General features: G+C 46.2%; 2 long non-coding RNA genes and 1 pseudogene across 2 annotated transcripts; all 3 read left to right on the top strand.

Annotated features, from left to right (window-relative positions):
* The first annotated feature begins 12,641 nt into the window (after positions 1 to 12,641).
* On the top strand, positions 12,642 to 22,000 carry LOC119315383 (annotated as a pseudogene).
* LOC119315385 lies at positions 13,464 to 13,811 on the top strand. Its single transcript, XR_005152760.1, has 3 exons — positions 13,464 to 13,504; positions 13,592 to 13,662; positions 13,748 to 13,811. It is a non-coding gene; the product is annotated as an uncharacterized LOC119315385 (long non-coding RNA).
* On the top strand, positions 16,233 to 16,861 carry LOC119315384. Its single transcript, XR_005152759.1, has 2 exons — positions 16,233 to 16,357; positions 16,442 to 16,861. It is a non-coding gene; the product is annotated as an uncharacterized LOC119315384 (long non-coding RNA).
* Positions 22,001 to 26,241: the final 4,241 nt, after the last annotated feature.

Genomic DNA, 26,241 nt, shown 5'->3' with positions numbered 1-26,241 from the left:
GAAAGGAGAAGAAGAGGAGAGGAAGAAGGGGAAAAATAAATAAGAAAAGGAAAAAAAGAGGAGAAGAAGAAAGAAATAGAGGAGAAGAAGAGAAAATAGAATATATTCCCTCCCCGATAACAATTTTTTCCATGTATACATGCAAAAGTTACATTTTTAGAAAAGTTTTATATATCTAGCTAGAAAGAAGGAAGAAGAAGAAAAAGAAGGAGAGGAAAAAGGAAAATAAGAAGAGGAAGAAAGGAGAAGAAGAGGAGAGGAAGAAGGGGGGAAATAAATAAGAAAAAGAAAAAAAGAAGAGGTTATTCTATTTTCTCTTCTTCTCCTCTATTCCTTTCTTCTTCTCCTCTTTTTTTTCTTCTTTTTTTTCTTCGATCTTCTCCTCTAGATATTCCTTTCTTCTTCTCCTCTTTTTATTTCAGGGTCGTCTAGGGGTCGAGGGTTCCAGGGTCGTCGAGGGTTCGAGGGGTCGAGGATCGCCGAGGGGTCGAGAGAGGTTTCCTAGTGTCAAAGTATTGAAGAAATCCATGGCTTCATCATTAGCCGAAAGTAACCGGGGAATGACGAAGTCCTCCAAAGTTATTTTGGAATGGTGTCCCGAATAGGATAATTTGCCTTTTTGTATAAATTTCAGCAAAGGCCTTCCAAATAACGATATTTGGAAGGTGTTGCTGAACTTTGTACCAAAAAGCGAATTATCTTATCTGGGACTCCGTTCCAAAATAACTTTGGAGAGCTTCGTACCATCATGCACATGTTACTTTCGCCTAATGATGAAGACATGGTTTTGTTGAATCCTTTGACACTAGGCAACCTTCCGACCCCTCGATGATCCTCTCGAACATGAGAGGAAGAAGAGGATAAAAAAAGAAGAGGAAGAAGAAGAAAAAGAGGAGAAGAAAGAATAGAGGAGTTCTTCTCCTCTATTCTTTCTTCTCCTCTTTTTTTTCTTCTTCTTCCTCTTTTTTTATCGGGAACGAGGGTCGTCGAGGGACATATAGATGTAGTGTCGTCGTTGTCGATATATACCCCCTCCCGATAGCTTCAACACGTGGGGGGGGGGGTCGAGGCCACTAATTAATATATATGATTCCTTACTATGATTAGGTAGCTAGTTCTACGTTTGGCACTAATATATCCATCTGTCATGTTTGAATAATAATTGCCATGTTGTAAATATTTGTAGAAACTATGGACACCACCCTAGAAGAAGCAAAAGAAGCGTTGTTGAGGGACATAATCACAGAAGGAAGTGATGTCGTCTCGTTGTTTCTCAACGACACCGATGGTCTAGAAGGAGAGGGTGAACAAGCTGGCTACGGTGACCTAATGCCGGTGCAAGAAGAAGAACATGAGGACGGCTCCGGTGACTCAATGCCGGTGCAAGAAGGAGACCGTGATGACGGCTCCGGTGACCGAACCGAGTCCGGCCAGGTATATATATTAGTTAAGCCTGTGCTGACTAGCTGATTGATGCATTCATTGTTTTGGTATGTACACATATTAATTAAGTCTTTGTTCTTTTTTCTAGCCCTCCGGATCGAGCACAACTTCGGTAAAGAGACGAGGCCCGAAGAAAAAGTTGAGCTCGGATGAAAAGTTTGAGATCATAGCAATCGCGCCCGACGGCCAACCGATTGAACCCCTCCGGACAAAGAGCACATTTGTTGCTCAGTGCGGGGTTCTGGTTAGGGACAAGATCCCCATAAGCATCCAGCAATGGTTTAAGCCGGCTACAGAAGACCCTGAGGTGTCTTATGTCAATGATATGCAGAAAAATGATCTTTGGACTGAGCTGAAGTCAAATTTCACCCTACTGCCAGAGGATAATCCAGAGAACCCAGTTAAAGAGCAATTAATCAAGTATTTTGCTCTTAAGAGGATGGCAGAACTATTCAGGAGGTGGAAGAAAGAGCTGAATAAGTTTGTCGAAAATAATGAGACACCAGAATTCAAGGGCAGATATGAGAAGATCAGAGATCACTGGCCCGTATTTGTGGCCCACAAGACATCGGAAAAGAGTAAGAAGATGTCGGCGACAAACAAGCAAAATGCTGCGAAGAAGATGCTTCACCATCACACGGGGTCAGGTGGCTACCTCATAGCCCGGCCTAAGTGGGCCAAGACTGAGAATGATCTGGTTGATAAAGGGATCGAACCAGAGACAATTAGTTGGCCAGACCGTTGCCGGACTTGGTTCTTCGGGGCTGGCGGAACCTTGGACCCTGTAACAGGGAAGTGCATTTGGACGAACGATCAAATGGACATACCAGTCAGGAAGCTTAAGCAGTATATCAAAGCAGCGCAGCAAGGGAAGTTCTTTCTAGACAGAGAGAACGACGAGCTCACAATGGCCCTCGGGAATCCTGAGCACCCTGGACGGACACGAGGCACGCCAGGCTCCATTCCGTGGAAGGTTGGGTTTCCGGACGCAGGCGGTTACAAATCCCATGAGAGGAGGAAAAAAGTGCAGCAGACCCAAATGCAGGCGCTGCAAGCAAGGGTAGACGCGATAGAGGAACGAGAAGCAAATCGCAGCAAACGTACTGCCGAAGCCTCCCCCGAAGCTACCCCGCCATCTCAGCACAGAAGCAGCGTGGCTTCCACCGAGCTGCTTCAGCCGGAGCATGCCTTGATGGCTCCTGCCAGCTATCCCGTGGATGCTATCACGGAGTCTCAAAATTGCCACCTTATGACGCGATGGATGAATTTGAAGGTCAAGGCGGTTGTTGGCTCTGTTTATCCTACTGAACCCGGCGCAACTTTTCACTGCCGGTCGATTCCAGAAGGATATGCTAGGGTGATGGTGGATGAAATAACGGAGGGATTTGAGGACCTCCAGCTTGACCACCCTACCGGTGAAGGGGAGACTCGGCTGGGGTCTGCTCTAAAGACTCCATGCCTATGGCGGAAGGAGCTCATCAACCTTCTGAACTGGACGCCTCCGCCTCCTCCTCCTCCTCCGGCGAGTCAGGGCATTCCGCCTCCTCCACGGCCTCCTCCTCCGGCGAGTGACGATCAGGGCCCTCGGCTGGCTCCTTCTCCGGCGCGTGGCGGCACTCCGCCTCCTTCTCCGCCTGCGCCGACGCGCTCGAGCAGCCAGCCTCCTCCTTCTCCGCCTCGTCAGCAAGGGCGGAAAAGACCTGCCGCCGCTCCAGCTGCTCCGGCGCGTCGTAGTCCTTCTCCTCCGCCTCGTAAGCAAGTAAAGAAGACAACCGCTCTGTCTGCTCGGTCGGCGTCTAGCAGTACAACCAGAGGCGGGAGGACATACAGATTCGGTCCTTCTCTGAAGACTCCAGAGAAGTTACCATATGAGAGGACCCCGGAGGAGAACGCCGAGATCGCGCGAACCGAAGTGGATGACTGGTTTCAAGGGTTGAGAGCAAAGAGACATCCACCTCCGAAGGAGAAGGTAGATCCGGTGAAAGTGAAGCGCACTCTGGCTGCCCTGGCAAAACCACCCAAGTCTCCACCGAAAGGCAACTATGAGCGCATTATTGCAAAGACATGGGCCGAAGCGGAGCGGTCGGGAAGTACAGTCAGTGATCAAAGGCTGAAAGAACGACGAGCAGCTGGGAAACAAATTGCCCAGCTCGGCGAACAAGCGAAGCAATCGTGCCCCCCCCCTCAAGGTGCCTAGCGACATCGTCGATCCGAGGATGGTGCCCGGTTATGGCAATGTTGATGATTACCTGCCCGACGATGTACATTATGATACCATGGAGGTGCAGATACACAGATACGAGTACGGGAAGCCTCTCGTCAAAGATGAAAAATCTTTAACAACGATGATGCGAAGATTACATGATTGGTACTTGAAAATCTGCAGAGAGTCTGGGGGGAGGAGTACTTTGTATGCGAGAGTTAAACCGGAGCATGAACTCGTTGGAATTGAACTGTTGCCTATTCTATTTGAGGAGTTCTATCAGTTTTTCAATCAACTGGCCCTCGATAAAACAACGATCACCTGCTACTGTCTGTAAGTACTACTACTTCTGTCATTAAGTCTCTCTATATAGCTCATCTCTTTCATTGCATGTATTTATAATTATCCTCACTATATTATGCAGAATGAAGATCGCCGAATTGAAGAAAAGACAAATCGGTGATATTGGGTTCGTTAACACATATCTCATAGATGCAACTGAGGTTCAACATCGTCCCGGAGATACCGAGGCCAACTTGCTACGATCATTCAAAAAAAATGAAAACAAAGATATAATACTCTTTCCTTACAACTTCAAGTGAGTGTTACTGTCTTGTGCATATTCGGTTTCCCTTATATATTAGTCCAGGTTATAGTAATGTAATTGATGAGTTATGCATGCGTGTGCAGTTTCCACTATATTCTCCTAGAGATTAGGCTTGAGCAGGGAGTAGTAACCGTCTTGGACTCTAAACGAAAAGATCCCCAGGAGTATGCGGACATGACTGAAATCCTCAAGAAGTAAGTTAAATCGATCATTATCCACCATATCAGCAACTTTGTTCATTTCCTGATATCAAGTAATTGTTTTCTTTGTCCGGCAGGGTTTGGAGAAAATTCACCAGAAAAGTTCTGGGACTGCCGAAGGAGCTGGAATTTAGACACCCAAAAGTAAGTACTATAGTAGCATGTTCCGCGGATCTCCTAGTGATTTAAGTACTAGTTTCATCAATACCATTTAGCATTCTTGCTTATCAGTTTGATTGACCTCTATTTCTTGTAAAGTGGTTGTGGCAGGAACAAGGGAATGATTTCTGTGGATACTACGTCTGCGAGTCCATCCGCCACACGACCTGTGAGCGGGGCGGGTACTCTGACGAACAATATGAAGTACGTAAATAACTACATTCAAAATTTTATTTTATTACCATCATTTGTATTGAGTTTCATTCATTCATATATATATATGTATTGACCCCCTTCTTCAAATTAGATGTTTCGGAAGCGGGATGAACTCCTAGCACCAGCTCGCATGCGAGCAATTCAAGAGGAATTGGCGGCATTCTTTCTTGACCACGTGATCGCTGAATACGGAGAATACTATGTGGACCATGAGTCCGTATGATTATATTTGTAAGAGATAATTATTGTATATATGTAGCCGGTAGTGTCGGATAGATATACGAGAACTTGTTGTTCGATCAATCTCTCGGAGAAGGAGAGGTGGTCGATATCACTTCTCTCTGTATGCATATATGTTCATGACGATCTTCTGTTTCCTTCGTTTGCTTACTAGCTAACTAGCGTGTCTAGTCCTCTCTATACGTATGTATAGTACGTAGCGTCGACCAAGCACGGACATAAGAGAGGACACTTCTCTCTACTAATTATAGCTAGCTAACAAAATATATGAAACACCTAAATTAACCCCCCAAAACCCCCAAACCCCTCCCCCCTTTCAAAAAAAAAAACCCCAGCCACAGAAATGCTGACGCGTGGATGCCTATTGGTCCCGGTTGGTGCCACCAACCGGGACCAAAGGGTCTCCTGCCTGGGCTCCGCGCACAGGCCACGTGGAGGGCCTTTAGTCCCGGTTCTGGATTGAACCGGAACTAAAGGGGCAGGTTCTGGATTGAACCGGAACTAAAGGGGCAGGGCATTAGTACCGACACTTTAGTCCCGGTTCAGGAACCGGGACTAAAGGCCCTTACGAACCGGGACAACCGGCCCTTTTTCTACCAGCTATATCAATGCTCAAAAAGCCATTGTCTAGCTCAGAAAGTCATTTTACTTTCGATAGCATCAGCAATTTAATCTTGAAGCCTTCTGGAGTTATCTCTTCAAATCGCAATAGTCCCATTTATTTATGCCACCAAGATTTTTTCGAAGATTTTTCGTTTGAAAGTCTACAATCCCCTCTTTATTTATGACAACCAGGATTTTTCATTCCGCATCCAACAATCTCCTCTATTTATGCCACCAGGAATTTTCATCTCACAATCTACAATTCCTTTTATTTATTCTTCCCACCGGATATTTATTTCTTTCCTACCCACAACTCACTCTTCGTTAGTTGTTTTGCAGGCTGCTTGTTAATTCTCATACTCACGAACACATATAAATTGATGAAATTAGGTGTAAAAAAGCAACGTGGGACTATTTATGATGTTAACAAACTTGTTGGATAAACATGTGGGTGGCGCGAAAACATCTCGTATGAAAAAAGAGGCCCATGCGAAGGCACAGCTGAACGACGGACGTCACACGCTGTCGAGCGAAAACTCCAACCCACGCTTTGCATTAATTCCGCTACAAAAATTCATATCATTATCTTTTTAATTTATTAGAATGTGGCACGCGCAAAGCCAACTGGCGGTTCAATATAGATCTATATAATACAACAAAAACTTTTACAACAGCTTTATTTTTGAACATCAATACAGACGCAAGCGCTCATACATACACGCATACACTCATTCTATGAACGCACACACGCACACCCTATCCCTATGAGCATTTCCGAGAGACTGAGCCGGCATGTCATTTTGAAATTTACGAAGTCACCGTTGGTGCCTTGTCGTCGACGGGAACGTCTCCTCCCATTGAAAACGCATCACCGAAAATCCTGAAATAAATCTAGAAATGATGCGTTCACCAGGACTTAAACCCTGATGGGCTGGGGATAACACTGTCCCTCTAACCATCCAACCACATGTTGGTTTACACTTCCACAACAGCTAGGTAGCCAGATTGGTTATTTTTTTCAAAATTCTAGCACCTGACATGACACATGGGAAGCTAACTGGGCTTCTGCGTAGCGCCAAGCCTAGAAATTTATACATACACTAAACGAAACAAAGGAACTTTTGTATGTACTCCCTCCGTCCTAAAAATCTCGTCTTAGATTTGTCTAAATACAGACAAATCTAAGACAAGAATTTTGGGACGGAGGAAGTAATTATTAGTCCCACCTCGGATAGCAAAACATTTTTAAAAAATATGGGTTGACGGATGAAAAAGGGACGAAAGTACGGTGGTAAAAAGAGATCCGTGCTTTAGTCGTACACACATGAGATAGAGATAGAGATTTCTCTCGCGCCTAGCGGACGCAAAAGTCGTACTGCATTCATTCATGTTGGATCTATTCGGACAGGCAGGGGGATAACGGTTGGCAATGATGGGATCCATTATAGCCCAAGTCCAAACGATGTACACGCATGTGATGTAACCTAGTGAGTGACTGCACGCTTGGATCTTGGGTACGATCCAACTGCCGGCCGACACTTAGGGGCTGTTCGGAGGCCCTCCGCTCCGCGCCCCGCTCCCGGAGCGGACGGAGCTGCCGCTAGAAAATTCAGAGCGGCCGAAACGGTACTCCCCAGCTCCGTGTATTTTGAGGAGCTGGTGGATCCCCGAACGGGCCCTTAGATCCCCGATTCCACAAGGAACCTTTCGGACGCACCGCTTGTCTGCGTGCATGCTCCCATTGTCTTCTACGCAAGCGCACAAGAATGAACCAGTCCAATTTGCTACGTACGCAAAGCTGCCTCGTTAACATCGATAAGCTCCGTCCACGGCCATTTTCTTCTTGGCGCCAGAACCATCCACGGCCACGTTCGCACCTAGCTAAGCTCCCCACTCCACTAGATTGAATAGCTTAGCTATCATATCTATCTAGATCCATACGGCCGTGTCGTCCGGGCTGAGAAGAGATAAGCCAGCGGAAGAAAATCCTATGGGACGGGGCCTCATAGTGTCCCTCCTGGGGCCCCTCCTCAGATTTTGACACGTCATCAATGGCACACATCTTAAAGCGAGCCTAATTCCCTAATTAGTTTGTACGTACATCAACTAGATATTGCGCAGTATTTGTACGATACAGTATCAATCGGATCGATACTTTCCATCTAACGAAAGAGAACGAACACGGCGATCTTCTCGCTGGCTCGCCGCTGCATCAGACCTCGGCGCCATCGCGCCTTATCCCATGGCGACCCCTCCACGCGCTGGTGACGACGACCCTCACGGAAACGGCGGCGCCGTCGTGAGCTCTCCCTGCGCCGGCGACGCGGACGTGCTCGTCGTCCCTCGCGGAACCAACAGCAACAGCCACATAATGATGTCCACCGTCTCCACCACAAACCTGCCAACACGGCAACGCCGGCGTCGGCGGCAAGCCAGCCATCTCCCCATGGCGACCTTGCAGATTTCTAGTCATTCTGACATTCGGAGATGTGAACATTCAGAGATCATTAGACAAAAACATTCAGAGTTCTATGATCACAATATCTATGTGTTGTGATTATAAACATTCAGATATTTTATCACATTAAAATTGATGTTGATCTTCTTCAAATTCTGTCAGTAGTATGTGGCATCTTAAGACTGAATGTTGGCATTGGCCAAACAATTGGAATTCCAACGACAACTTTCTGATATTTATTGATACATGATAAACTTTGGGTACGTTGAGAGGGTTATTTATCAGTACATGATGTTGTAAGTTTCAGACCTTCTGGTGGTGATGGACCTTTAATAGAAACACGATTACAACCGATGCTGTATTGTGTAACACAGTAGCTAGAGCAGAAATGAAAGCTAATTGTGATGTCGACCAGGACCAAGAGCTGAAATGAAAGATATAGCGGTGATGCTGATCAGGATCATCAGTCTAGATAGCTCTACTACATTCATAAGTGCAATGGGAAAGAAAAGGGTGGGGAAAATAAAGACTGATGAATGAATACAAATTAAATTCTGGCAAAAATAAATGGTATTCAAGTGTGAAAGATCTGATAATTAATCGGGGAAAATAATCTCACTCATGAGAGTGCACCATTACATTTATTATTTTTGTCTCAAACGAAACTTTATATATTGGTCTCTGTCGACAAGAAGAAATAAAATATACTGCTGCTGCTGCTATCCTACTTCTTTGATGCGTAAGGAAGGGTTCACTTCATCAAAAGTCTAATCTTCTTGAAGTTTGCAGCACCTCCGAAGCTTGATCAGCTTGTAGCAAAAGTTATGTATATCCTCCAGGGATCAACGGAATAAACATAGTCGAAGATTCCGTGTTGAACATATTATTTGCAAAGATTGGTATTGCAGTATTAGAACTTGGGCCTGCCTCCGAATATCCCTGCTTCATAATAAAACGACAAATGTTTAGAGATTTTGGGGTACAATTAAATTGCCTGAAATATGTTCAAGAAAGCAATTTGTCTTACAGTATACTGTTGAGGACCTTCTGCAGCAAAATCATATGTTGTTACTTCGTTTCCAAATCCCTGTGTGTAAGTAAGTAGGAAACTGCTTACCACAAATTTATTTTTAGAAGACATAAAAGAACATTGCGTAAGTTGTCTTACAATTGATTTTTCATGTCCTTCTTCAGCCCGATCATTTTTTTTTACTTTCTTTTTACCTCCTCCTGCTCATACATATGAATGTGCAATACATTAATGTCAATTCAAAAACCAGAGGTCAAAAGTAAGAATAAATGTTGTTGTAGTACCTTTCTTTTGGGTGGTCTTCGACTTCTTTGGTTTCGCCTTTTCAAGTGGACCTTTCAATCTTTTTCCCTTTGGACCTTTTATCGCTTCAGGGACTTTGAATGATATTTTACCTGTTAATATGTCTTGAGTATTTTGAGGTATATTGTTGGAAGCATGCTCATTAGTATTCTGAGGAATATTATCATGTTTGGCATGCCTTTTTTCGCCTAGTAAATCATCTGCCTCCAAATCTAATTTATCTATAGCTTCCTCCAATTTTGTAAGTACTTCTTCTGAAACTGAGCACTTCATTGCAGTAGATGTTGCTTTCCGAGCTATACGTGCCGCACGTGTCTGCAAAGATTCCTTCTCACTTTTGATGGTCTTTGTCGAAAATCCTCTCTTTGCATATTTCGTCCATCGGTGTAGTATACATTGAGATGGCAAAGTGAAAACCTCGTTGATGTTCAACACTCGCAGGGCATGCTTGCACAGAATACCTATCCATAATTCATACTTTAGTACAGATTTAATGACAACTATGATGTAAACTACTAAAATGCCAAAATGTTTTTTCGTACCTATGGATTCAAACCTTCTGCAAGAACATGAAATGTGACATCCTCAGAATTGAAGACAACCAGTGCCTCATCCTCATATTTCATAGGTGACACCATGTAAGTTTTGACTGTCCCCTCAGTGGATACTAACTGACACTTGGCAGGAAATTGCTGCTTAAACTGCTCCTCAAATTCAGAATAAAGGCTTCTTGTATACGATTCGGCAGCAGTCTTCAACATAGGTAAGTTTCTAATGCAGGTGACCGGTTTAGACTGACGTGATCTATAGTCCTCGTCGAGTTCATTTTCCCGAAGGCTAGCGGCACACTTATCATATTCTACTAGGAGTTCTGAAAGGCAAAGTCTCTTACAAAATCCTTTCTTAAACACATTGTTCATACCTTCGCTCCTTTGAGTTGAAGTCATGTTGGCGCAAAAGGAATCACGGCGGTAGACAGTAGCCCACTTCTCACGCAGATCATATAGTTGTTGTAACCATGTGTTATCCTGAAGGTTGTAAGCAGTCAACAATTCTTGCCACTTCATTTCAAAGTATGCCACTGACCTTTCCTCATAGACACATCTCTTAAAATCAGCAAGGAACTTAGGATGGTCTGAAATTACATGGCTAAGATGCTTAGGAGCATTTTGATAAATGTGCCACAAACAGAGACGGTGCTTTGTATTTGGGAGAACAATCCTGATTGCTTTCGCCATGGCAGCACACTGATCGGTGAATATTGTTGCGGGTGCCTTGCCAGACATGGTGATTAAGAATGTGTTGAAGAGCCAGATAAATGAATCTGTGGTTTCATCACATAGCAACGCAGCTCCAAAAAGAATGGTCTGCTTATGATGATTTGTTCCAAGTAGTGGTGCAAAAGGCATTTCAAACTTGTTTGTCTGAAATGTTGTGTCAAAGGACAAAACATCACCAAAGCAATCATAGTCCATGATAGCTTGACCATCTGCCCAAAAGAAATTAGCTATCCGGCAATCCTCTTCATATAATTGTATAGCATAAAAAAAAGAAGGATCATTTAACTGCTTGTTCTTTAGGAATTCCAGCAATGTTTGTGCATCATTAACTTCCAGATACTTCCTGCGCTCACGACCAATGTGGTTATTGGAATCCATCCGCAAGAAAGGTACATTATGGGGTCCTTTATACCACTGCTTGAAAAAACCGTACACTTCGGCTGGCTTTATTCCGGCTTCACGCATCTCACCAATCATAAGTTTATCAGACGCCGCAATACGACGTTGCGACCTCAACATGTGCCTCTTATCTGGACTTGCCAAATCATGGTTGTGCTCAAGAATAACCTTTTGCACATTCCAAACGCCATCACGAGAAATACTAAGCTGAACACGGGCATCACAATCACACCTTGTGGTGGCATTTTCTTTCTTGGTGTCATGCGATGAATGAGTTTCTCGTTCACCTTGTTTGCTGCAAACCAAATGTTTCTGATAAAGTGTTCCATCTCGTCTCAACTTCGTGTGGCTCTTTCTAATGCTGAAGCCAACTTTACGAGCATATTGGTTATAAAAATCATATGCCTCATCCTCAGACTTAAATGCCATTCCAACTGTAGGTATGGATTTATCATTTACATCCTCCTCCTGCAGTACGTACATTCATACACAAATTTAAATTCATATCATTTTGTCATGCACAGGCAATAGTTCACACATCAACTATATACCTGTGTTATTATAGTAGAAGCTGACGGCATTGCGAAATGTTGTATGTGTTCACTATTTGAAGCTTCTGATTGCATAAAGGTTGCAGCAAACATGGAGTCCGTCGAAGCAACAGTCATCTCGCCACCACTGACGGCTTGTGTGGAGGCGGTGGCAATGATGGATTTAGCATTTACATCCTTCTCCTGCGGTACAATCATACAAAAATTAAACTTTATCTAATTTCGTCATCAAGAGGCAATAGTTTAGACATCAATTATGTACATGTGAAATTGGAGTGGAAGCTGATGGCATTGAAGCTTCAGATTGCATCATGGAGGATGCAGTGAACATGGAACCCGTCAAAAAAAACAGTCATCTTGTTACCACCGGCGGGCCGTGTGTCAGCGACAAGGTCAACGTCTGAAGTCTCGAGCGGCGGCCGGGACGACGAAAAGGAAGCAGCCCGCGCTTCCATATGCACCTCCAAGTCACTGAACGAGTTGGATGCTGGCAGGTTTGTGGTGGAGACGGTGGACATCATTATGTGGCTGTTGCTGTTGGTTCCGCGAGGGACGACGAGCACGTCCGCGTCACCGACGCAAGGAGAGCTCACGACGGCGCCGCTGTTTCCGTGAGGGTCGTCGTCACCAGTGCATGGAGGGGTCGCCATGAGATAAGGCACGATGGCGCCGAGGTCTGATGCAGCGGCGAGCCAGCGAGAAGATCGCCGTGTTCATTCTCTTTCGTTAGATGGAAAGTATCGATCCGATTGATACTGTATCGTACAAATACTACGCAATATCTAGTTGATGTACGTACAAACTAATTAGGGAATTAGGCTCGCTTTAAGATGTGTGCCATTGATGACGTGTCAAAATCTGAGGAGGGGCCCCAGGAGGGACACTATGAGGCCCTGTCCCATAGGATTTTCTTAAGCCAGCCGCATTGATCCATCGGCCAGGGTCAGGTATGGAGCTGCTGTCCAACCGCCCGGCGCACGCCTCCGTGCCGGACAAGTATGTCTTCCCGCCGGAGAAGCGCGCCGCCCTGCTTGACGACGCGCCCGGCTCCGACGTCGCGCTCCGGGTCGTCGACCTCCAGCGCGCCGCCCTCTCCGATCCCGGCCGCCGCCGCCTCGTCGCCGAGGAGATCGTCAAGGCCGGCAAGGAGTTCGGCTTCTTCCAGGTAGGCATGCACTCATGCACCCACTAACGAGTTGTTTAATTTAACGAGCTGTTCTGTGCTTCTGATCGATCTTGACATGTTTTCGGTCATGCGTACGTGATTGCGGGTGAATAGCTCCCATGCGATGTCGTTGGTGTGAACTGTCTCTCATGCGACGTCGTTGGCTGTAATAGCTTGCATGCGACATTTTCGTTGGAAAAAATAGCTCTCATGCGACACACCATTTACGCGGCTAGTTGGCTGTCCGTTAGACTGAGATTTGGTTAGGACACTGGGGGTTATGTGCTCTGACTGGTGGGGTCCACCTATGGCCACGTAGTCAAGAGTCAACCGTCCACGACTCGACCGGTGACTGTGTGACCGTGCTCGACTCGCCCGTGCTGGACTGGGCGAGCGGCGCCACCGTAAGCATCTTCTCCGGCAGTGGTTTCTTCTCCGTGGTGGTGGAGCGCATTTCTCGGCAGCGGCAGAGCTATTGCGAGGTGAGCCCGAAACCCTAGTCCCACTCCCCAGAATTTTGGGGGATCTGTGGCCTCATGCTGCCCTCTATTTCTTGGCGATTTAGAATCAGGCTCCATTGGATCCGGGGGTTGTTTCTTCTACACGGCCCGGTGGTGGAGCGCCTATCCCTGCAGCGGCTATTGCGAGTGAGTATTTTCCAAACACTACTCCCATTCCACTGAATTTTGAATAAATCTGTGGCCTCATGCTGCCCCTGTTGCTTGATTGGATAGGAGATGGAGCGAGGGCTAGATGAGATGGAGCGAGGAGACGGGCTGCCCCGAGGAGACAGTGCTTCAAATCGGTAATGCCACCCTCTTTTCTTGGCGATTTAGAATCGAACTCGATTTGGTAGCGACTGCCGCCGCTGCCTGCCATTGATAAAACAGGGGAGGTTCAGGTTCTGCCACCACATTCGCAATTATAGTGGAATTTTTTCCCTGTAAAGCCAAGCTCAGTGATGGTAGTGTCCAAGACATTGATAGAGATACCACCGTGAGGTTGGATGTCGATTTTGCAGATGTTGATCCCCAGGAATTGGAGATCATGAAGGAGAAGGCCGTGGGCAATTTGGTGGAGAGAATTGGCGAGAGTATTGTTTGGGTTCCAGAACAAGAGGTATCTCTGCAACGTTTCGATAACTATAATGGTGAATATGTGAGAATTGAAGATGGAGAATCCATGGTTGCTGAAATTGATCAGCAAGGAGGATGGGCAAGCAAACAAGTAACATTTTATGCAGAGCTAATTGATCTGCAAACTCATTCCAGAGTTGGTTATGTGCCATCAAAGATGGCTGCACAGATGGAAGATGATGAGTGGGTTTCACAAAAGAAGATGTTGGCATTGTTGACTGAACCGACTATAGTAGCTGAAGATACTGGGATTGATGCAGATGGAGAGGAGGGAACCCATGGTGCTAGGAAGATTGTTGTTGACTGGAATGTAGTAGAGTTGAATGAAAAAACAGATTTGGTCATTACACCAATATCTGACATTGATATGGCCGAAATGTTTGGCATTCAAGTTGATGACAAAGATAAGGAGAAGGATGACAGTTCTTTGCCAGCTGAAGGTAACACAGGCCCTAGAAATGCAAATGAGGATGAAGAACACCTGATGAGAGAGGCTGCAGATGATGTGGATGATGCAGATGATAATGAGCTGGTTTGTTTGTATGACAAAGAGAACCCAGTTATTGAGGTGGGAAAGTTGTGGCCAAGCATGAAGGAGTTTAGGATGTCTTTCAGGACCTATGCAGTGAAAAAAGAGTTTGATGCCAAGACTATGTGGACTGATCGAAAGAAATTTTATGCTCGGTGCAAAGGTTATGATGGTGGTGGCAATCCTTGCAAATGGTACTTGTCTGCCAGACTACAACCTGATGGAAGTACAGTAAGGGTAAATCAAATACCACACCAGCATACATGTATGACCACTTCACGGAGAGTTTCAAAGATGACATCACAGCTTTGGGTTACAGAGAAGATTACTCCTATTTTAGCCAAGACTCCAAACACTACTGCAAAGAGGCTTAAAGTTGACTTGGAGAAGTTGTACCCCATCCAGCTGCAATATACCACATTGTGGAAAGCAAAACAAAGGGCCATGAAATCATTGTATGGTGACTGGGCAAATACATTTAGGATGTTGTATAGTTTTAAAGCAGAGGTGGAGAAGAGGTCACCTGGGAGTGTGGTGGAGATAGATACAGAGGTAACAGAGGATGGCAAGGTTTTATTCAGCAAGTTTTTTATGTGTTTGAAGCCTTGCATAGATGGATTCAAAGCAGGTTGTCGTCCATATTTGAGCATAGACTCATCTTTTTTGACTGGAAAGTGGAATGGTCAGTTGGCTGCATGCAATGCTCTAGATGGACACAACTGGATGTTCCCAATTGCAATAGGAATGTTTCAATCAGAGACAGAGGCATCATGGATATGGTTCATGATGCAACTGAAAAGATGCATAGGGCCAGTTTCTCCTTTGGCCATCCACACAGATGCATGTAAAGGGTTGGAAAATGCAGTAAAAAGTGTTTTCCCCCATGCTGAGCAGAGGGAGTGCTTTGGACATATGTGGATGAATCTGATAAAAAAATTCAGAGGAGATGAATTTGGGCGCATGTGGCCAGCAGCAAGATCCTACACCAGACAGACACATTCCTATCACCTTGGTAAGATATTGGCATCATGTAGTAATAATGAATTTGCTTCATGGTTGAACACCCACCATTCTCTGTTGTGGTATAGATCAGGTTTTAATACTGCCATAAAATGTGATCATATCAATAACAACTTGGCAGAAAGTTTTAACAACAAAGTGAAGCATTTGAAAGACTTGCCTGTGCATGACATGGTGGACCAAATAAGGATCATGATCATGCGTTTGTGGGAGTTGAGAGGAAAAATTGCTAATATTTTGGAAGGGGACAAGCTTCCAGCAGTGGTACAACAGGTGGTCAACAGGAGTAGAAATCTTTCACATCTATCTGTTGAGAAATCTTCCTTGTGGGGTGCTGAAGTTAGAGATACAAAGAGTGGCAAGAGGCATGTGGTAAATACTGAGTTGCATGAGTGCACTTGCCAAGAGTGGCAACACACTGGAAAACCATGTGAGCATTCCATACTTTTTTTGGCATCTAAACCCAGGTTAAATATGCACCCATATTTGCATGAGTATTATTCAGTACAAAAATTCAAAGCTGCATATGCAAGTCCAATTCCTGCACTGACTGACCAATCTCAGTGGCCTGAGGTGGAAATAGAATTTACCTTGTGTCCCCCTGTCACTAGAAGAAAGGCTGGGAGGCCTAAACAGAGCAGATTCAAAGCTTGGTTTGAGAAAGGTGGTTGTAGTAAGAAGGGGAAAAAAGAAAAGGAAAAGAATGATAAGCCCAAAAGGGCTCAAAAAGGTAACAAAAATAGGTGCAAGTTGTGTGAGGTACTTGGGCACAGAATTGGTTCATCCAAGTGCATCTACACTCCTCAGAGGCCAAAGTATGTTTATGTTACTGTTTTTGCAAGTTTTTGATTTTGCTACTTGTTCTAGTATCTAACCAAGTCAAATGCTTTATTTTTTAGGAGGAAGCGTGCAGAAAAAGCCCCACCGCTTGTTGTTGAACAATGCTGGCCAGTGAAAAAAGCAAGACTCAGTGGCTATAGAAGGAAGAGCACTAAGCAGATAATGTTTGGTGACAAAGATATGGAGCTAACTGAAACTGTTACTGCTGAACATGAGATAAGTGTTTGTGTTTTGGACGATGTGATGCATACTGAATCTGTTTTGCAGACGCTAGGGCAATCTGAAACTGTTGCAGATGAAGCAACTGTTGTGCTGCCATTCGAATCTGCTTTGACAACTGTGTTGCCATGTTTGGAGGTTGTGCTGCCAAGTGTTGAGTTGCAAACTGAAGTAGTTGAACAATGTGTGCCATCTACTCAATCTGCAGAAGTGCAAACTGAAGAAGTGAGACATGGTCAGGTGCAAAAGTTGAGGGGGCCTAGTGGAGTTTGCAAGGGGCCAAAAATCAAGAGCATCAGCATCAACAAACTATGCGCCGTGGAACCAAACAGTGGAAAAAAGCAGAAGAAATCGAGTGGTAGAAAGAAGCAAAATAAATAGAGTCGAAATCATTCAAATTTGATGTGACAACCTAAGTTTGTTGTCATTTGATGTGAAAACTTATGTTCTTTCATGTGATAACTTATGTGCTATGATGTTGATTTGACTTGAAATAAAATTCAAATTTGAACCGATATTCAAATTTGAACCTATCTCCAATATTTTTTGAGTTCATTTGTTTGTTCTGTGATGTTGCATCGTTTTATGTACTACTATGCACTTTAGTTCATAAATCCAACCCTTTTTGTGAATTCCAACTCATAGTCACGGACAATGTTGTCCAAACAGGCTCCAAAGTAAGGGAAAACGGCCCCATTTCTAAGCAAGTTTTTTTCGACCTTCTCAAAATCACCCAAAATAGATTTTTTAGCTTATATTATACCTATATAGGATCAATACGAAGTCTCACCTTTTTTTGAATAAGTATTCATATTATTTAATTTATTTTTGAAAAAACACCCTTTAATACAAAGTTAGCAATAAAACAAGTTTAAAAATTTTAAATGCAAAAATAACTTCAGATCCTCCTTAGTCACTCTAAAATGAAGCTAAGGTGATGTTTTTGATTTTTTTGCATTTTCAAAACCTCAAACCCTCTTCTCACTCCTGTGAACTCCATGCAACCTCAGTCGAGATAGTCCAATTTGTGAAGGTTTTTTCAAGCAAAGATCATTAGATCAAGTTTATCATTTTATATCATAACTATGTAACATAAAAAGGCTATATGCGCAGGTTTTTCATTTTTTAGATTTTTTTTGAATTAGTTATACACATTTGAATGTTCGGTCAAACCTTTCAAAACCCCGTTGACTGCCTCCAAACCCCATGTAACCCTAGCGCCAAACGTCCACCGTCGATCTAACCCTAACGCCAAACTGCGGCCGTCGGATAGGCCTTCTAGAAGGATTCCGTGGGGGCGATCCGTGGGCTCCAATCTGATTGGCCACCGTTTTTTCTCTCTGACGAACAGATAACGTTGAGCGGGGGATCATCTAAGTGACCGTTGGGCCGAGCGGATCGGGCCCGGCAGAGCCTGGCGTGCGTGCGCACGGCCGTCGAGAGGGGGATGGGCTGCATGCGGGAGGGTCAATGACATGTGGGCCATCCCTGTCCCATGCATGCCATGCAACGTCGCAGCCTAGCTATTCTTTGCTCGTGAACACCTAGCCCGCCATTGCATGCACGCATCAACGCAGTAAAGCACGGCAGGGGCGCAGCGTATAGGTACGTCACATCTAAGCTATTTTAACAAATGCATGTTTGAACGAGACGAACGCGTCGGTGGTGCAGATGTGGCGCAGCTCCTTTTTTAGTGTCACGCGCGGATGAACGGGCCTGTTTCCCACGCGGCGTCACCGCCGATGCAAGTGCATGAAACGATGCAACTCGCCTGGATGCTCTGGCCGCCGTTTTTTGAATTAATGCCCGCAATTACTTATGCCAGTGCGAACGGAGAAGAGAAAACGATCCAGAAGGCACCGTGTACACATTGACCACAGCTGCAACGCAGCTATAAAAGGGCACCATTTCCTCATCCTCTCACACTCATCTCTCAAGCCTCCTCCCCTTCTTCTTTTCGAGCCAAATCCACCACTCGAGCCACCATGCAGTTCAACGGCCCTACCTACTGTCGCCCTCGCACCGTGCCGGAGAGGCAGTACCCGGCCGGAGTCGTCATCGAGAATAGCCTGAGGGTGTGGGCCATCTCTAGGTGGAGGGGCCCTAGAGAGTTGGCTCGCTTCTTCCTCCAAGCCGGCTACCGCCACCTCCCTCCGGGCACTCCGCCCATGTTCCACCTCCACGAGCAGTACGATGGCAACGCCAACGGCCTCGTCATCGGCCTCCACGTCACCTTCACCAACCCCTACGACGCTCACCACCTCCTCGGCCAGGTGTTCTGGTGTGGATGCGAGTTTATCGCGTTCACGACCTACAACATCTTCACCAACTTCCACCACATCTTCCCTCACCCCAACGGCATGCACAGCCTCCCCTACCAGATGCCGGATAACGACGAGTGAGGGGCCCAAGGAGGAGGGGCCAAGGAGTGGCAAGGAGGAGGGGCCAAGGAGTTGTTCAAGTGCGAGTCTTCTATCTATCTAGTTTGTGTTTGTGTTGGTTCGGGTGTGTGTGCCCGTGTCTTCTATATATCTAGTTTTAATTATTTTACTTTCATGTTTTATGAACTATATGTAGTGGGGGGATGCCCCTCTATATGTTCTATCTATCTATGCTACTAGGGTACCCGATGCCCCTCTATCTATCTATATGTTTTTTCGGTCCTAAAGTTTCTCCATTGCATTTTATTTATGTGGCCATGTGTACTAAAAAATGCACTAAAACATGATCCAATCATAGAAGTTGTTGTTAGCACGTGTCTAGTTAATTATCTTCCTTTTATGTTTTATGCACTATATGCAATAAAAATGACGCTTCGTTGAAATAAACTAGAACCAAACAAATGCAACTTTTTTGGTTCACAAAGACTACAAGTTAGACTGCTAACTAGAACCAACCTTTTGTTTTAGCCGAAACAACACGGGACCCTACAATCGGACACGATAGCTTATGCATAAAAATAGCTCAAATAATTATCAGATGAGTTATCTAAAAAAAGGTGAAGGCAGGAAACCTAAAGCCGAAAAGATATATTGATGTCAATGACCGTGTGCACTTTTTTTTGCACTAGCTACACTTCTTTTATCAACGGGCCTGGGTATGTTCTATTCGGCCTGGGCCCTGCGTAACTTCTATATGGGCCTGGCCTTTTCGGGCAACTGTGGGACGAATTTTTTTCTTTTTCTCCCTCTACCACTGAAACTGAAACTGATGACTAACTGAAGAACTGAAAAAACAAAACAGAGTGAAGAAGACATGCCGAATTCGTACAGCGCAACACTTTTATTCAAATGTACATATCATTACGATTACAAATGATGCCCAATCTATTCACTTACGACTAATTATCATCACATAAACAAATGCGAGACCAATTACACAAACATAAAAAAATGCGGCCATCAGCCCCATCAAATTGCCCTGCTTCTGCAATTTGATGAGTTTCTTCATCTGCTTGTTCAGCTTCTTCAGCTCTGCCGTCACTCCTGCATCCCCCACAGTAGCACCAATGGAAGGGCGGGCGCCCCCGATGGAATTGCCAGATCCAGGGGCCCCGGATCCAGATGCGCCCGATCCAAACTTGCCCAACTTCTCCGCCTCCAACGGTAAATCGAGCTCCCCTGATGCACCCTCCAGTTGAATCCGCTCTATGTACTCATCTAGCCACTCAAAATGGGTGCATTGCTTCAATTTCTGAAATCGGAAAGATGAACCCTAAATCCCAAATCCGATGGGGAAAAATGGGCAAATATGAAATTGGGAGATAAAAACCAAAATTGGCATATTGAGAAGTAAAATCTCACCTTTCCCTGCTCTGGTTTGCTCTCGCATTTCACGAATTCCCACCCAAGGTTGCCATTCTTGTCGGTCGTTGTGACTAGCCGCTTCAGGGGTGCGATACGTTGGCATGCAGGGCGTCTTGTCATGGGCACTGCGCCATAGCGCGGCCATGAGCGGCGGGAGGCTGAAGCGGAGCTCGACATTGCTAGGTCGCGGCCCGGAACGGCGTTGCTACGTGTCGTCGCCGGAGAAAAAGAACAACAACGGTCGGGGAGGGGGAGGGGGGAGGATGGGCTCGGGTGCTGCACGGCTCGGGGCACGGCTCGGTGTCCTCTTGTACCAATGCTGACCTGGATAAGTTAGTGGGTCCCACGTTGTGGGTCCCGCTCACCTGACCAATGCTGAGTTGGATAAGTTAGTGGGTCCCATGCTGTGGGTCCCGCTCACCTGATTCGAGTTTTAAACATGTGTCTTTGGATTAGGCAGCAGTGTCGCACGGGAGCTATTTTTTCCAACGAAGATGTCGCATGAGAGCGATTACAACCAACTACGTCGCATGAGAGACAATTCACACCAACGACGTCGCATGGGAGCTATTCACCCACGTGATTGCTTGCAGGTGGTGAACCATGGCGTGGCGGAGGACGTGGTGCAGGGGTTCCGTGAGGCGTCGGCGGAGTTCTTCGCGATGCCGGTGGAGGAGAAGCTGCCCTACTGCTCCGACGACCAGAGCAAGCCCTTCCGCGTCGCCTCCAGCACCTCCTACGACCGCAACCAGACGCGCTACTGGCGTGACTACCTCAAGCTGTGGTGCCACCCGGTATCCGACGAGCTCGTCGGCCACTGGCCGGCCAAGCCGGAGAGCTTCCGGAGCTCCCTCGCCGAGTTCTCCGCACAGGTCCACGAGCTGGCGCAGACGCTGCTCCTGCTCATCGCCGAGGGGCTGGGCCTCGACGGCGGCTTCTTCGCGGGCGACCTCAATGGCGGGGACACGCAGATGAACGTCAACTACTACCCGCCGTGCCCGGACCCGAGCGTCACGCTGGGCCTGCTCCCGCACTGCGACCGCCACCTCCTCACTATGCTCTCCCAGGGCGACGTCGCCGGGCTCTAGGCCAGGTACCGCGGGCGATGGATCCTTGTCCGCCCGGTGCCCGGCGCCTTCATCATCAACTTCGAGCACCAGATGGAGATCGTCACCAACGGCGTGCTGGCGAGCGTGGAGCACCGCGCCCTCACCAACTCCGCCGTGGCCAGGATGTCCGTGGCGACGCTCATCATGCCCAAGATGGACTGCCTTATCGGCCCGGCGCCGGAGATGGTGAGCGAGGAGAATCCGGCCAAGTTCAGGGAGTTCGTGTTCAGGGAGTTCATGGCGGCGTACGACACCGCAGCTGCTAGCAGGGAGGACGTGCTGGAGTACTTCAGGATCGAAGATCACTAGATCAATGCTGATGAATCTATCATCTATGCCTAGACTTTCTCCCAAGTAACTTGTTGTACTACCAAATAAAACTCTCGTGTGGTTGCATCTTATTGATGCCATGCCACAAATTAATGAACTTTCGTATGTGGTTGTGTCTATGGTTATGTGCATCAATAGATGAAGAATCCGTTGGTTATCGTCCCTTTCGAGGAAAACAAAATGTGGTTGCATAGAGACAATGCTAAAAGTCAGTAAAGCTTTAATCATCTTTTGATTGACCAAATAAAACAAAGGGAAATGGTAAATTGAATGGAGTGTCTTGCAATGGTCACTAGCTAGTAGAAAAACGACTTTACGTGAGCCCATTAGTCCTGGTTTAGAAACGGACCGGTACTAATGTGACCATTAGTCCCGGTTCCAACAGCTAGGGGGGCGGGCATCATTAGTCCCGGTTCGTGTTGAACTTCTAGTACCAGGGCCTTTAACATTGTGAATACACCAGATAATGCTCAAGATGTCTTTGTCAGTTCTATTCTGCAGACAAACCCTTCGAGCGGGTTGCATATGAAGTTTACCAGGCAACTCAAGGTTGGCACTGTGTTTATTTTAGAATGAAATGCATGCAAACTCAGGAAGTCATCAAATTAGGACCAAAAATGTTTTTTTGGGGAGGGGGGGGGAGAATCTTGCACCGCACCCGTGTGTTTCATGTTTCTCGGAGGATTTTTGACAAAATTACCTATAAGTGGGAAAACCTATATCCCAAACAGTTTTTCTCCAATGTGCGAGCGTGTTCTGATCTCCTCCAGATTCTTCAAACTTCCCAGATTCAGCTTCTGGGCGTGGCTTCTCGCTTCACCTGGCGATTGGACTGCGTTCAACAGCGGCGTCGCTTCTCCCAGCGCCATGTTGAGTTGGCAGCCCAGCCGGGGGGCTGCAGGCCTGCTGGTGGCCAGCTTGAGCCGGCTGAAAGCAACCCATATGCACGTGGGAGACACACGAGGAGGGGAGATATGTAGGAGGGGCTCGTGTGGGTCCCTGTATGAGCGACAAGGACCAGACAGATCAGACCGTTTTTTTTGCGGTGGCATTATGGTTGTAAATAAGTCAAACTTCAGAATCATGTAAACGTAGAGCTGGGTTTCCCTCTGTCGGTGTCAAAACTGGCGGATCTCGGATAGGGGGTCCCGAACTGTGCGTCTAGGATCGATGGTAACAGGAGGCAAGGGACACGATGTTTTATCCAGGTTCGGGCCCTCTTGATGGAGGTAAAAACCCTACGTCCTGCTTGATTAATATTGATGATATGGGTAGTACAAGAGTAGATCTACCACGAGATCAAGGAGGCTAAACCCTAGAAGCTAGCCTATGGTATGATTGTTGTATATATTGTATATCTATCGACTAGCCTGGCCTCGGTTTATATAATGCACCGGAGGCCTAGGATAACAAGAGTCCTAGCCGAATACGCCGGTGGGGAGAAGTCCTTGTCTTGATCGCCAAGTCTTGTGGAATCTTCCTTGTATGCGGCAGCCGTCCGAACTGGCCCATGAGTATACGGCCACGGGGGTCCCCGGCCCAATCTAATAGATCGGGAGACGACGTGGTGAGTACCCTCTAGTCCAGGACACCGTCAGTAGCCCCCTGAACCGGTCTTCAAGTTAGGGACGCTCCTCGATTCTTCCGAACTGTTCTTCATCTTCGGTTGCCGGTCTTGAAAACTGGTTCAACAAATCTTCTTTATCTTCGATCTTGAGGATCGCCGAAATGCATTCGACGAGTTTACACGTCGGGTATCCGAGGAGCCCCTTTAAGTTTCCGGCCTTTATCAATGCCTTGTTTATTTTTATGCCACACCTCGGGTTTGAAGTTGTTCCCGGGAGGCAGGGTCCTCTTGCGTCCGAGCTCCAACGCCGGACTGCATTCGAGGTATCTTTTGCAGCCGAGCACCAACACTGGACCGCTTCCCAACTCTAGCGCCGGAATGTATCCGAGCTCCAATGCCGGACTATGTATCCGAGCTCCAACGCCGGACTGTATATCCGAGCTCCAACGCCGAAATATATCCGAGCTCCAACGCCGGACTGTGTCCAGGCTCCAATGCCGGACTATATCCGAGGTGTCATATCACCTTGGTTCAAAAAAGTTGAAGGAGTTTAGCCGAGCTTAATGCCGGAAATGCCCTCTATGGAGCTAGCCACTAGTGCCCGAGCTTTATGCCGGACTGCTTCCGAGGTGGTGCACCACCCTGACTATGGGCCGATTTTTTGGCAATATTTTTTATTGGTGCAATTTATTCTCTGCCGAGATATATAGCCAGTAGCCCTCAAGGTGTGTATCGGTCTAAAACCCAAGATGCACATGAAGGATGACATAAGACCGTTGATCCCAGTAGCCGCTGAGACTCAGGTTGATTTGCAAAATCGGCCTGAGGATCAAGTCCTAGCTTGGCAGAATACTTCGGGACACAAAAGCGGCGTGCTCAGTCCTCAAGACTCAGGTTGGGTGCGGCCGACCAACCTGAGGATCAAAATCTCCTCGGAAACTATATTGCACATAAAATTTTATGCATTGGACAAGCAATGCAGTAGCCCCCGAGACACTGGTCGGATGGCAACACCAGATCAGAGGATCGATGTGCCCCTTTAATATTTGTAAATAATAAGCCCGAAGCCCAGTAGCCCCCGAGCCTTAATGCGGGCACGGGTGGCCGAATTAAGGATCAATATCCATAGTAAAATCACAAATTATGTGTAATGACTCTATGTATCCAAGTACTTTACGTCATTAATGCTTGGATCCGCATTGTACAAAACTTTGTTGACCGACCATCGGCTTCCACCTCCTCGGCCAATAGCCGAGGAGTGTTTGTCCTACTTTATAAAGCCTTTATGAGGGCAAAGATTTACAACAAACAAGGCAATATAGCCATACGGTTTTATAAACAAAGGTACGCAGAGAGTTATATTACTATTTAACAGAAGAAATGTCTTCCAAAGAAAATAGTCCCGCTATCGGTTCCTTTCTTTGGGTTGTCATGCTAAGCATGATCATTAAACCTCAGCTCTAATGTAAGAGCAAAATATTGAGGATTTAGTTTGGGAGGCCAGTTAATAGCCCCCGGTAATGTTCGGTGACAGTCGGGGTCAAGCCGTAAACACTTCGGCCAATGTTATGAATGGCCCATCATTTAACATAGTCATCGGATCGCTGACCAGTTTACGCTTATTGTGAAAGTCAGTTTTTGGCTTTCTTCACTGAGGTGCTTAACCATGTGAGCTGGAAGCACAATCGCAGTGGTTCTCCCTTTACACGCCTAGCCGAACAAAACGGAACGTAGGAAGCAAGTGCAGGAGCCGGGCAACCCAACTATTGACCGAAGACACAATTGAAAACCGATGCATATATAACAATATCTGAGAATGTTTTTGCCGAATTCTAAGGGTGTCCGGCGTTGCACTGCGAGACTAATGCTGAAAAAGCACAAATAGTTTAAAAGTGCCAAAAAGCTTGGAAAACCAAGAAACATTAGTAAAAACATGACGTCCGAACAATATCAAGTGTTCGGTGCCAATCTGAAAGTTGGTCTTAGAAAAAAAAGTGCTTCTGTCGTGCTTTAACATGATACATCCTATCTCAAGACTTCAAGCGGGTCAGCCTACGGCTTCAACCTCCTATCCCAAGGGCGGAGTACTTCTCGTCAGGCCAGTTTAGCAAACTAAACTCTAGCGGCTTTGAGAGAGAAATTAGGCTCCCTGGCTAGTGACCGCACACTCGTGTCGAAAAAAGGAGTGATAAATAATAATAATAAAAGTTTGCAACGACTAAGAAGAAGAACACTTATTATAAAGCGGCTCAAGTAAACTTACGAGCCCCCAAGTGACTTGGGTAGAAGAATGATTGCATGTACCGAAGTACTTATATCATATCTATGTTCAACCGAACTTTAAACGCGTCTTAACCGACCGTCAGCTTCTCCCTCTTCGGTCAAGGACCGAAAAGTGTTATGTACTCTATCGGTCGAGAATATCGATGGTGTTTCCAATAACCAGGCAATCAGGCCATAAGGCTGTAATAGACAAAGCGCGCTCAGGGAACTTATGCTATATTACCGTGAAGTGTAAGAAGCATCTTCGAAGAAAATAGTACCCCCACCGATACCTTTCTTCGGTGCTCATTGTTATTATGAGACTTGTGCAATAGATTTTTTATACTCATGAGTTCCGTTGTGTGCCGACCATCATTGAAAACTATAAGAGCGCTAGCTTTCGGCTTCACCCAGTCTGAGGTCCGGCTCGGTTGACCCGATCGTGACAATCGCAGAGGTGCTCCCTTTACTCCCTAGCCGAACAATCGGGAACATAGGGGTAAACACAGAAGCGAGGCAACCCATCTTGCAAATCGCTTAAGTCAATATGGTGCATATTGTGGCAT

This window comes from Triticum dicoccoides, chromosome 6A (genome assembly GCF_002162155.2).
Source record: "Triticum dicoccoides isolate Atlit2015 ecotype Zavitan chromosome 6A, WEW_v2.0, whole genome shotgun sequence".
NCBI lineage: Eukaryota > Viridiplantae > Streptophyta > Magnoliopsida > Poales > Poaceae > Triticum > Triticum dicoccoides.
Note: the sequence above shows the minus strand (reverse complement) of the source record. Positions and strands in the feature narration are given on the sequence as shown.